This window comes from Aquarana catesbeiana, linkage group LG07, assembly GCF_042186555.1.
Source record: "Aquarana catesbeiana isolate 2022-GZ linkage group LG07, ASM4218655v1, whole genome shotgun sequence".
Classification (NCBI taxonomy): Eukaryota; Metazoa; Chordata; class Amphibia; order Anura; family Ranidae; genus Aquarana; species Aquarana catesbeiana.
This window is the reverse complement of record NC_133330.1, coordinates 278,149,035-278,159,591: the sequence shown is the minus strand read 5'-3', so window position 1 is coordinate 278,159,591 and position 10,557 is coordinate 278,149,035. Positions and strand designations below refer to the sequence as shown.

The 10,557-nt window shown below is 45.1% G+C and overlaps 1 pseudogene; it reads left to right on the top strand.

Moving 5' to 3' along the window:
• The first annotated feature begins 384 nt into the window (after positions 1-384).
• Positions 385-10,102, top strand: LOC141102976 (uncharacterized; annotated as a pseudogene).
• The last annotated feature ends 455 nt before the right edge of the window (positions 10,103-10,557 follow it).

The window sequence follows — 10,557 nt, the reverse complement described above, 5'->3', positions numbered from 1 at the left end:
ATCCCAGCAAATCAGCAGTTTTAAAAAAAATATTTAGACCAGCCCAACCGTGTCACGTTCAAAGACACTTAAATCCCTTTTCTTCCCCATTCCAATGCTCAGTTTGAATTTCAACAATTCATCTTCACCACGTCTAGATGCCTAAATGCATTGAGTTGCTACCATGTGATTGCCTGATTAGCAATTTTTGTTACCAAGAAATTGAATAGGTGTACCTAATAGAGTGGCCAGTGAGTATATCATACTTTATTGTAATCAAATCGCTGAGATTGACTAGGCAGGCCATAGGGCATATAGCCTGGTTAATGACACTGGGTCTTCTCAGGCATAATCTGAAATACAGAATATATATCTGAACAGAATATGTTGATATTTACTGCAGGAATGCCACATGGAGTACATAAGTCAAAGAGACCATGTGGATCCCAGCAAAGGAAAGCAAAGGAGGCAAAAATTAAATCGATAAAAACACTTGCTGGATCCATGCTTCAATATGTGAAAAGACCGGATGATGGGCAGGGTTCATCAAAAGACCCTGCTTGTCAGTCTCCACTTCATGAAGCCGATTTTTCTAATGCTTTTGCTAGCATGCATTCTGCAAAAGAGCAAGAAGTGGAAATGGCAGAATCTGAAGCACAAGTGCAAGGAATGGAAATGGCAGAATCTGAAGCAGAAGAGAGTTCTGAGAGTGACTCTAGCCACAGGCATCATACTGTAAAGGAGATGAGTGCCATTCAGGAGAAAGAATTCCAAATGTTATCTGATGTTTCTTTCTGGGAGATACCAGTTCAAGATCATGTTCGGGTTGAAATAATCAAACAGGAAAGTGCTTCTTTCCAGAACAAGGAGGGCCCTTTCAGTGTTGCAGAAGGCAAGATGCAAAAGCTGCAACAAAAGGGACATGTGCGGCAACTTTCAAAAGAGTGGTTTTACAAGGGGATGCCAAATGGTGAGAAAATTCTGTGGTCATGGATGGTTTACTCACCTGTCAGTGAGAATTTATATTGTTTTTGCTGCTGACTGTTTGCCGTTTGTACTCTAGATACGACATCCAAATTTGTAACTGGGTTTCAAAAAAGGTGGAAGCTAAGCCCGAAAGTACAAAATCATGAGACATCCGAAGAACACCTAAACCGCCTTAAAAAATGGAAAACCTTGGCAACAGGACTTAGGCTGCACCAAATTTTTGATGCTGGAGCTATTACTGTGATGGAGATTGAGAAGAAAAAGTGGAGGGATATCTTACACAGATTGCTTGACATCACATTGTTTCTTGCCAAGCAGAACCTAGCAATCCATGGCCACAAGGAAGATGAGTGCTCATTCAATAAAGGGAACTTTCTTGAGATGGTTGAAATGCTTTCAAAATATGATTCGGTACTGAAAGAACACCTAATTAGATTGAAGCGGAGCACCTGTAAACTTAAAGTATCGGTCTCATATCTTTCTCCACAAACTCAGAATGAGTTTATAAGCATCCAGGATAGGGATGAGCCAAACACCCCCCGGTTCAGTTCGCACCAGAACCTGTGAACGGACCGAAAATTTGCACGAACGTTAGAACCACATTGACGTCTATGGGACTCGAACATTTGAAATCAAAAGTGCTAATTTTAAAGGCTAATTTGCATGGTATTGTCCTAAAAAGGGTTTGGGGACCCGGGTCCTGCCCCAGGGGACATGTATCAATGCAAAAAAACTTTTAAAAACTACTGTTTTTAGGGAGCAGTGATTTTAATGATGCTTAAAGTTAAAAAAAAAGGTGAAATATTCCTTTAAATATCGTACCTGGGGGTGTCTATAGTATGCCTGTAAAGTGGCGCGTGTTTCCCGTGCTTAGAACAGTCCCTGCACAAAATGTCATTTTTAAAGGAAAAAAAGTCATTTAAAACTGCTTGCGGCTTTAATGTAATGTTGGGTCCTGGCAATATGGATGAAACCCCGCACCCAAATTAAAAAAGGAAACAGCAGTATACAGGCTCTGTACTCTGAACAGCAGTATACAGGCGGTGCAAACAAGACAGGGACTGTAGGTTTGTTGTTAAGTAGAATCTGTTTGTAATTTTGAACTGGTACATTTTTAACGTGTTTAGCTCCAGCCAAAAAATCTATTTTAAGCATTTTGGAAAACATAGGGAAGGGTTATCACCCCTGTGACATTTGTTTTGCTGTCTGTGCTCCTCTTCAGAAGATTTCACCTCACTTTTTGTCCCAATGACAAATGTTTTTTGAAAACTTGTTTTTTTTTTTTTTGTGAAACAAGGATTGGTGATAAAGCATCAGTGGAAAGGAGAAATGTTTTTCCCATATTAACTCTTACAGGAGAGAATTTCCCTTCCTAGGGGTAGATTTCATCTCACTTCCTGTTGTCTCCTTCCATTTGCTAATAGGAGTCGTGTGTAAGTTGGATGTTTGAAAGTAGGGGCCTGCCCTATATACTCAGCAGAAATTTGGGCCTTAGGTGTTGTTGTGGCCGCAACACTGTAAGCCCTCACAGGGCACTGCTGTGAAATATTAGATTAAGAATTGTAATTACATGCCCCTGTTGAACAGGGGCAGAAAAATTGGGCCTTTGGTGGTGGTAGTGTTGCTAGTGCCACAACACTGTAAGTCCTCACTCGCTCTTGGTGGGCGCAGAAACGGGCCCTGCTGTGAAATATTAGATCAAGAATTGTAATTACATGCCCCTGTTGAACAGGGGCTGAAAAATTGGGCCTTAGGCACTGGTGCTGGTGCCACAACACTGCAACCCCTCACAGATACTCTAGTTGGAACACAGGAACGAGCCCTGCTGCAAAGTATTGCATCAAAGATTGTAATTACACGCCCCTGTTGAACAGGGGCTGAAAAATTGGGCCTTAGGCACTGGTGGCGGCGCCCAGAACCAAAAATGTTCTTACAAGCTATCAGCATGCTCATTGAGGAGGAAGAGGATAATTAATCAGGATAGTCACTTAGCATCAGCATAGGCAGTCTTTGAAGGGATCTGAGATTTCAAAAAAAATTATTCGGTTACATCAGCATCAGGTGCTTGGTAGCTGGTGGTGATCCAAGACTGATTCATTTTTATGAATGTCTTTCGATCGATCAAGTCGGTGGACAGACGCACCCTGTGATCGGTTACAAAGCCTCCAGCAGCACTGAATGTGTGTTCCGAAAAAACACTGGATGCAGGACAGGCCAGTAGCTCAACTGCATACTGTGCAAGCTCTGGCCAGTGATCCATCCTCAAGGCCCAGTAACCCAGAGGATTTTTGGTGGGAAAGGTGTCCAAGTCAGATCTTGCCCCTAGGTATTCCTGCACCATGTAAAACAGACGCTGGCGATGGTTGCTGGAACCGATCATACCTTGGGGCTGCGGACTAAAAAATTGTCTGAATGCATCGGTCAGACGGCCACCTTCTCCACTGCTCCTTCTTTGACTGACCGAAGCCTCAGCAACACGTTGTCCAGAAACAGGAGTTTGTAACCTCCCAGTCTCTGGGAACGCGTTGCACAGACCTTTCTGCAAGGCCTCCCGAAGATGTTTCATCCTCTGCTCCCTCTGCAACGGCAAGATAAGGTCTGCAACCTTACCCTTGTAACGTGGATCAAGGAGGGTTGCCAGCCAGTATCGGTCCTTCTCCTTGCTACCACGAATACAAGGATCCTTACGCAGGCTTTGCAGGATCAGGGAGGCCATGCAGCATAGGTTTGCTGAGGCATTCGGTCCGGAGTCCTCTGGGTCACTAAGGACGACATGGTCCGCAGCCACCTCCTCCCAGCCACGTACAAGTTCATGTGTTTCTTGGGACTGATCCCTTAAAGACTGCTGCTGATGCTGAATGCCAGGCTCCGCCTCCATACTGACACAATCCTCCTCCTCCTCGTCCTCTTCCTGTGTGATCGGAGGGCATGCAGGAACACTGTCTGGATAAAGGGGGCCTTGAGAGCTAAGGAAGTCCTCCTCTTCCTGCCTCTGTTCTGCCTCAAGTGCCCTGTCCATTATTCCACGCAGCGTGTGCTCCTCCAACAGGTGGACAAGGGGGACAGTGTCACTGATGCATGCACTGTCACTGCTCACCATCCTCGTGACCTCCTCAAATGGTGATAGGACAGTGCATGCATCCCTGATCATGGCCCACTGGCGTGGGGAAAAAAAACAAGCTCCCCTGACCCTGTCCTGGTGCCATAGTCGCACAGGTACTCATTGATGGCCCTCTGCTGCGTGTGCAGCCGCTGCAGCATGGCCAACGTTGAGTTCCACCTGGTGGGCATGTCACAGATTAGGCGGTTCTTGGGCAGGTTAAACTCCTTTTGGAAGTCTGCTAGCCGAGCACTGGCATTTTATGACCGTCAGAAATGCACACAGACTTTCCTGGCCTGCCTCAGGACATCCTGTAAGCCCGGGTACCTGCCCAAGAACCGCTGCACCACCAAGTTAAGGACATGAGCCAAACAGGGCACATGGGTCATTTGTTCCTGTCAGAGGGCAGAGATGAGGTTGGTGCCATTGTCACAAACCACCATTCCTGCCTTAAGTTGGCGTGGCGTCAACCACCTCTGAACCTACCCCTGCAGAGCTGACAGAACCTCTGCCCCAGTGTGGCTCCTGTCCCCCAAGCACACCAGCTCAAGCACCGCATGGCATCTTTTGGCCTGCATACTTGCATAGCCCCTTGAACGGCTACGGAGCACCGCTGGTTCCGAGGACAAAGCACTGGAAGAGGCCATGGAGGAAGAAGAAGAGGAGGGGGTGGAGGAGAGAGGTGTGTCACAGTCATTAGTAGTGGCATTTTGGAGGCGTGGTGGCAGAACAACCTCCAACACTACTGCACCTTGTCCTGTATCCTTCCCAGCTGCCAGCAGAGTCACCCAATGCGAGGTGAAACTTAGGTAACATCTCTGTCCATGCCTGCTGGACCATGAGTCAGCGGTAATATGCACCGCCCTGTCCAGCGAGGCATGGACATTGCCTTCCACATGCCGGTAGAGAGCCGGAATCGCCTTCCATGAGAAAAAGTGGCGTTTGGGTACCTGCCACTGAGGAACCGCACATTCCACAAACTCGTGGAAGGGGGCAGAGTCCACCAACTGAAAAGGCAGCAGTTGAAGTGCTAGCAATTTTGCCAAGCTAGCATTCAACCGCTGGGCATGTGGATGGCTGGGAGCGAACTTCTTTCGGCGGTGCAGCAGCTGGGGCAGGGAAATTTGCCTTGTACAATCTGACGTCGGTGTACCGAAAAGCAGATTGCCCACAAGTACTTGGCTGTGACACACATAATTCTACACCTTCATTCCTCTCAGTGCAGGTCTCAGAGAGGACTGAAGGTATAGTGGGGTTGGAGATCTCAGCTGATGAGGAGCAAGAAGATGTCCTCTTTGTTCTTTGGTGTGGGTCTTTTAGATACGCTTGCCAATGAACTGCATGGCAGGTCAACATATGTCTGGTCAAGCACGTGGTGCCCAAGCAGGAGATGTTTTGGCCACGCGAGATACGCTTGAGACATATGTTGCAAATAGCAGTGGTGTGATCTGATGCACTCGTCTCAAAAAAGGCCCACACCAAAGAACTTTTGGAATAATGCACAGAGACAGCAGCGCCTTGCACATGCGGAGCTTTGGGGTGTGCTGCCCTTAGGCTGGCCCCTGGAGGGCATCCTGCCTCGTTGATGATGTGCCTCCTCCTCCTCTCTCCTATCAGGCACCCACGTTGAGTCAGTGACCTCATCATCCCCTCCCTCCTCATCACTGGAGCAAACCTGACAGTATGCTGCAGCAGGGGGAGCATGACTGCCAGATTGCTGTCCTTCTTGGGCACCCCCTCTGTCCGTGCTCACATTACTGCCTTACTCTAGCTCAGTATCATCATCAGAGCCTTCTAAACACTGGGCATCCTCCTGGAGCATATACCCAACACTGTGGTCAAACAGTTCGAGGGACTCCTCAGGAGGACATGGTGGGGCTAGGGAAGGTGTCACTGATGCCATTGAGCCGAGGGAAGAGGTCGTGTTGGCAGCTGCTTTGCCAGACAAAGTACCCTGAGCCTGGGTGAGAGAGGATGAGGAGGATGAGGACGGCTTGGTCATCCACTCAACCAAGTCTTCCGCATGTTGCGGCTCAACACGGCCAGCTGCCGAAAAAAAGGCCAAGCGTGTCCCACGGCCACGTGCTGATGAGGATGCACCGTCTCCACCACCAGCACTGTTGCTTCTAGACACAGAGCCTGCTTACCCCCTTTTATTGGCTTGTGACTGCCTCTCCTTGTTGGCCTTCCAGACATACTAATGGCCTGTAGCTGCACTAAGCTGGGATATATATATATATATATATAACTGATACTGCAGCTAGCAAAATCAACTGCCTGCCTGTAGTATGAGAATACCACCAACCTTCTACAGGTAGCTTTAGCTGAACACTGTACAGAACTCGCAAAAAACTAACTTGTAGCTTATTTAGCTGCCTGCAGTAGTGATAGGATCAGGAAAACACCACCAACCTTCTACAGGTAGCTTTAGGTGAACACTGTGTAGAGCTCGCAAAAAACTTTAGCTGAACACTGTGAGGAGGACGCACTACCCTAACTTGTAGCTTTAGCTGAACACTGTGCAGAGGTCACACTAAACTAACTTGTAGCTTTAGCTGAACACTGTGAGGAGGACGCACTACACTAACTTGTAGCTTTAGCTGAACACTGTGCAGAGGTCGCACCACGCTAACTTGTAGTTTTAGCTGAACACTGTGAGGAGGACGCACTACACTAACTTGTAGCTTTAGCCGAACACTGTGCAGAGGTTGCACTACACTAACTTGTAGTTTTAGCTGAACACTATAAGGAGGAAGCACTACACTAACTTGTAGCTTTAGCTGAACACTGTGTGAAGGACGCAATACCCTAACTTGTAGCTTTAGCTGAACACTGTGCAGAGGTCTCACTAAACTAACTTGTAGCTTTAGCTGAACACTGTGGGGAGGATGCACTACACTAACTTGTAGCTTTAGCTGAACACTGTGCAGAGGTTGCACTACACTAACTTGTAGATTTAGCTGAACTCTGTGAGGAGGACGCACTACACTAACTTGTAGCTTTAGCTGAACACTGTGCAGAGGTCGCACTACACTAACTTGTAGTTTTAGCTGAACACTGTGCAGAGGTTGCACTACACTAACTTGTAGTTTTAGCTAAACACTGTGAGGAGGACGCACTACACTAACTTGTAGCTTTAGCTGAACACTGTGCAGAGGTCGCACTACACTAACTTGTAGTTTTAGCTGAACACTGTTCAGAGGACGCACTACACTAACTTGTAGCTTTAGCTGAACACTGTGCAGAGGTCGCACTACACTAACTTGTAGTAAAAAATTCCGCGCTAGAACCACATATAAATAAGCAGCAGTAAACAGTGCGACAACACCAATCAAATATAGAAAAAATTATAAACCGCGCTAAACAAAATTTATAATTGGTAAGGTGGAGGTGTTACCTACCACCAGCATATATTGAAAAAATATAAAAAACAATAAAACACAAAAGGAAAAAAGTCCAAATATTATGAAATGGAATTAATCTTCAAAGATGACAGGATGTTCAGCTTATTATAGGTAACGATCCAAAATGAGCTAAGATTGCCCTTACCAGAACTCCAGTAACAATGGGCGGATGGCATTAAACCCTGCCTGGGCCTTTGGGATGAGAAAACCAAACCGCACCGTCCGTTTTCAAATTGTAGTCCCCTCAATGGATGCAGGAGAAAACACAAAAAGAACTGGCCATAGTGTAGTATATCAAATGCTCAGCATGGACAAACAGACATACCAAACACCCTGGTGAGCACACAAAAATAAACCAAAAAGGAAAACAGGGGGGGGGGGGGAGTGAAAAAACCCACCACCGTGGCTGTAGATTGTGCTTACCGACTCACGGTGGTAACCAAGCTCTATGTTAGACTAGGAACTGATCAATGGTTGACCGGGAACACTTTGATTCGTCCACATTAGCCAGGAATCCATCCCATCAGTATACAACCCAAAATATAACCCATCAAACTCCAGTAACATTGTTACTGGAGTTCTGGTAAGGGCAATCTTAGCTCATTTTGGATCGTTACCTATAATAAGCTGAACATCCTGTCATCTTTGAAGATTAATTCCATTTCATAATATTTGGACTTTTTTCCTTTTGTGTTTTATTGTTTTTTTATATTTTTTCAATATATGCTGGTGGTAGGTAACACCTCCACCTTACCAATTATAAATTTTGTTTAGCGCGGTTTATAATTTTTACTACACTAACTTGTAGTTTTAGCTGAACACTGTTCAGAGGACACACTACACTAACTTGTAGTTTTAGCTGAACACTGTGAGGAGGACGCACTACACTAACTTGTAGCTTTAGCTGAACACTGTGCAGAGGTCGCACTACACTAACTTGTAGTTTTAGCTAAACACTGTGCAGAGGTCGCACTAAACTAACTTGTAGCTTTAGCTGAACACTGTGAGGAGGACACACTACACTACCTTGTAGTTTTAGCTGAACACTGTGCAGAGGTCACACCAAACTAACTTGTAGCTTCAACTGAACACTGTGAGGAGGACGCACTACACTAACTGTAAATAGTCTAGCTGCCTGACTGTGGTACTAATAGGATCAAAAGAACACCAGCAATTTTCTTCAGTAGCTGTAAGTACTGTAACAAGACAAGCCTGCCTGTCAGTAGGAAGATAACAGGAACGGATCTATCTAAACTGAATACAGTGTATATATATATATATATATATATATATATATATATATATATATATATATATATATAAACACCTGTGATGCATATATATACACAATACACTGTAAGTGCAGCTAACTCACTGACTGTCCTGCCTAATCTAGCTAACTTAAATCAAATGACACTGTCTCTCTCTCTCTCTAAGCACGCTGGAACACACTACACAGGCGGCCTTATATAGTGTGGGGCGTGTTCTAAACCCCCTGAGCCTTAATTGGCCAAAGCCACCCTGGCTTTGGCCAATTACAGCTCTCTCTACTGACGGCGTTGTGATTGGCCAATAATTCGGGTCATAGTGCATGCTTTGCCAATCATCAGCCATCAATGCATTGCGATGCCGCAGTGAATTATGGGCCGTGATGCACCACACGAGTTTGGCGCGAACGGCCCATATCGTTCGCAATTCGGCGAACGGGCGAACAGACAATGTTCGAGTCGAACATGGGTTCGACTCGAACACGAAGCTCATCCATAGTCCTGGCAAATCACATGAAGGAGAAGATTGTCAGATTGTCATGGACATAAAGTCTGCAAAGTACTTTGGAATCATGTTTGACAGCACACCTGTCACATCACATACTGACCAGAAGTCCAAAGTGATCAGATATGTGAACATCAAGAATAGGAAAGTTGAAGTAAAAAGAAGTGTTTCTAGGATTTTTCCCTTTAAAGGGGAAAAAAGCTGCTGATCTTAGTTTGGATATCCTTAAAAAATTAGAGAGTGATGGACTGGACATAATGTTGTGGCTGGAATTCATGGAGGTGTACAATCCGTTATTAGGGAAAAAAACAAGAAAGCTATTTTTAATGGCTGTGTGGACCATTCACTTAACTTGTGCGGTCAGCACTCTTTTGCTGAAAATGCTTCATATGTGACATTTTTTGAAACTCTTCAGTCAATGTTTTCTTGTTTTGCTGCTTCCCCCTATCGATGGGATGTGTTAATTCACCATACTGGAGTGTCAGTGAAAAGATTATCAACAACACGCTGGAATGCTCATCATGCTGCAGTTAAGCCAGTCAAAGAAAAATTTGATATGTTTGTGTCTGCGATCGAAGCGCTTTGTGATCCTTGTGAAAATTTGGACACAAGAGTAGCAGCAAAATGTCTACTGCCTGCTGTCTGTGATTTTACGTTTTTGTGCTACCTGTACTTCTGGGGTGATGAACTTCAAGAAGTTGATGTTACACAACAGTACCTACAGACCAAAGGCTTAAGTCTGGACAAGGTGGTGAAAAAGCTAGAGTCACTAAGACTTTTTCTGTATAAAGAACGCAGTCACCTAGTGGAACACGCAATTACACAGGCACAAAAGCTAAAGAATATAAAATTGCCGTAGAGAGAAGAGCCAGGTTTAAGAAGAGGATGGCAGGGGAACAGGCATGTGATGCTGGAGGCATAAGTCTACAAGACGAAAACAAGAGGGCAATTCTTGAGTGCATTGATCGCTTCTATTATGAACTCCAGAACAGATTAAGAGCCATCATGGAAGTTGCAGCCATGTTTGAGGCTGTTCAAGCAAAGAGTCTCATATATGAAACTGAAGAAAAATTAAAGGTGTCCATTCCAAAACTGACCACTTTTTATGACGAAATATCTGAGCGTGAGATGTTAATAGAAATACCCATACTGAGGAGACATCTCAAAGCATCCAAGATCAACCTAGAAGAAGTCAAAGACTGGTCAGCTTTACAAGTTTTGACCTTCATAGCAGAATGGGATTTGATTGAATCTCTTCCAATCCTTTGTCTAAAAATATTTCTGACAATCTGTGTGTCTGTGGCTTCATGTGAG